We start from the raw sequence: 3,470 nt of genomic DNA on the forward strand, positions 1-3,470 counted from the left end.
CTTTTATCCTAATAACATTCTGCAATTTAAATGTTCAATTAGCAAGGTAGAATTATGAGGATTCACAATCTTAATTTCACTTTATTTGAATTACTTTTTTGTTTAAAGTGAAATTCATTGGTATGTTTTCACTGCAAACAGACTGAGGTAAACCTTACTCTCAGTATCATTCATTAAAATACTTGTACTGAATAATACTGAGACTATATAGGCTTACTTAGACTGGTGACCTTCACAATATGGACATTGACGTTTTCATATGCTTACAAGACAATACTGGTATTTTTCAGAGGAAGCCTTGTGGTGAAAGTCTTTGCTCGTCATGCTGAGTGAGTGAGTTTAGTTTTACGCCACACTCAGCAACATTCCATCTATATGGCGGCGGTCTGTAAATAATCGTGTCTGGACCAGACAATCCAGTGTTCAATAGCATGAGCATCGATCTGCACAATGGGGAACTGATGACGTGTCAACCATGTCAGCGTGCCTGACCACCCGATCCTGTTGGTCGCCTTTCATGGCAAGCGTGGGTTGCTGAAGGCTTATTCTACCCGGGACCTTCACGGGTCTTGTCTTTCTGAAGACCTGGGTTTGATTCCCCCATCCCCAGTCTGATGTTTCTGGAATATTGCTAAAAGTAGCATAAAACTGAACTCACTTCACATTTGGGTGATTGGAAAGTGTGGAACTGTCAATAGCAAAAGTGCAACAAAACCACTGTAAAAGATGAATTTGTTGATGGAAACTTATGTGACGAGGGCCCATATGTGATGTTATTAGTGGTGACTACAGTCTGTTTGACAAGAAAGTGTCCCGGGACAAGTACTTGGACAGTTCCCAATTTCTAATAGATGAAAAGGTGTTTGGGTATAGGTTATTCATAAACATCTTGCCTCATAATATTTATTAACTGCCTTTCTAAACTGATATAGTTAACAACTCATGGGGACACTTTCCCGTCTGACTGTAGGTGGAGATACTGGACCGTTTGTGTTTGCCATGAAATAGCTCTAATGGTCATTCATCCTAATGTGGTGATTGTAGAAACTGTTTGAAATGGAGAGAATGAAATATTCATGAGTGTCTGATCTTTAAAGTCTGTGGCAAGATGATGACTTATCAGTAGTGAAATCATCCTGGATTTTTGCAACAGGGCTCATGATAAGATACTGTGTTAGGACTGGGGAAAAGTTTTTTCCATTTTCATCATCTTGTTCTTGGCAGAAAATCTAATCACTCACACATTGGGAGTGTATGGCGATGGGGTAGCTTAATCGTTAAAACATTTGCTCACTGTGCTGAAAACCCGGGTTTGATTCCCCACATGGGTACAATGTGTGAAGCCCATGTCTTGTGTCCGAGCTCCTTTGATGACTGTGCTTTCTTCACAGTGCCTTTCAAAGTACATGTACATGGATGTAGTTGTATTGTGACTGTTTTCACACTCGTAACTTGATTAATCCAGCATGGTTTTCTTCCAAGTTTTTATCTTGTTTGTTGTCAAAAGCCGAACTCTGCCAAGCCAATATGGGCCAGACATAAAAGTTTGAAATGGTGATAGTGCACAAGAAAGAGCATCTACATGTATTTATCCACCTGAGCTGTACCTCATCGTACAGATGGCAGAACTAAGCACCATCCACATCAGCTGACATTTGCAGCATTTCAGAGCATTTCTCCAAAAATATCCGTCTACAAAGATCTTGACAGCAATGAATAACCATCATCAACCAATCAAATGTTAGTTCAAGTCTGCACTTACTGTGCCAGTTGGAAGCGGAACAGTTGACTCCGGTTTTATAATATACGAGGGGTGATTGATGAGTTCTGAGTCTAACAAGGAAACCATGATCCATTTTATATGAAACCTGTTTATTTCTCAACATAATCACCTTTCAGGTCTACACACTTTTGCCAGCGATGCTGAAGTGCCATTATGCCACTTTCATAGAAGTCAACTACTTTGCTAGTGAAAAAGATGGTTATGGCTGCAATGACATCATCATCGGACTGGAAATGAGTTTTTGTAAATGTCTTTTCAGCTGAGGGAACAGATGATAGTTCGACGGGGCCAAATCAGGTGAATAGGGCGGATGTGGAAGTAGTTCAAAGCCCATTTCATTAATTTTTGACATTGCAGTCATTGATGTGTGAGCTGGAGCATTGTCATGGTGATAAAGGACTCGTTTTGTCAACTTTCCATGTCGTGTAGCTTTGATTTTTTTCTCTCAACTGTTTCAAGAGTTCTACATAGTAAGCCCCAGTGATGACCTTTAGGAAGCCAGTCTACCATGATTACGCCTTCAGAATCTCCCAAAACAGAAGCCATGATTTTCCCCAGCTGAAGGAACGAACTTTGCCTTCTTTGGAGTAGGAGATGTGACATGTTTCCATTGTTTCCACTGTTGTTTTGAAGCAGGCTCAAAGTGATGGACCCATGTTTCATCCATGGTAACAAATCGTTTGAGAAAAGTCTCTGGATCACCTTCAAAAAGCTTGAGATTCTCCCTGGAGAGCTGCTGTCTTTGGTGCTTCTGATCCGCTGACAAAAGTTTGGGGACCCATCGAGCAGAAACCTTGTGCATTCCTAAAATATCAGTCAGAATGAAATGCAGTCACTCCTGAGAGATGTCCACTAAGTTGGCTATCTGTCGCTGTGTCATTCTTCGGTCATCCGTAACTATATCCAGGATTCGCTGGACCATTTCTGGCGTTGAAGACACAGCACTTGGGCCAGGATGGGGTTCATCTTCAATGCTCGTTCGCCCACGTTTGAATTCTGCCACCCGCCTTTTTACTGTTGCATATGATGGGGTATCGTCCCCAAGTGTAGATGATATATCCTCACAAATCTCAGCTGGTGTCAAGCCTTTCTTCCAAAGGTAATTGATCACAGCTCGTTTCTCTTGTTTTTCCATTTGTAGTCACCAGGTGACCCCCTCTGCAGTATATGCCTTGCTCTCTCTTAAATAATGCGTGAAATACTTCCACCTTTTGTGTTTGTGGCTCTACTTGATTGCTCTATCAGCACACCAAATGATTTCATCTGTACCCCACTCCTTCAGTGGTAGGCTAAAAAATTCATCAATCACCCCTCGTATTTCATATGATCAGTGAATCTTGTCGCTTGCTGGTGATCGGTATAACGTATTGGTGACTGTTCTTTAATCCAAATCTTTCTATAGTTCTTTTAAACAATACTTATGTATTATGGGTCAGCTTAATTTTTAAAGGAAACACAAAGTCTGACCACCCGAGATGGGCTAGATTCTGACAGTCTAAATTTACAGCTGGCCAGCCCAATGAATTTTTTTTTTAGATGTTCCATTCATCTGGAAATTCACCATGTCTTGTCTGGTTAAATCCTTTGGGTGTTGGTAACTTTTAGAAGTGACCAACCTTGATGTCTCGCTGGGCTTTTGGCTTATTTTCTTCACTAACTACATGTATTCACATAAAACAATAATAAA

The sequence above is a fragment of the Haliotis asinina genome, chromosome 9 (assembly GCF_037392515.1).
Source record: "Haliotis asinina isolate JCU_RB_2024 chromosome 9, JCU_Hal_asi_v2, whole genome shotgun sequence".
Taxonomy (NCBI): Eukaryota; Metazoa; Mollusca; class Gastropoda; order Lepetellida; family Haliotidae; genus Haliotis; species Haliotis asinina.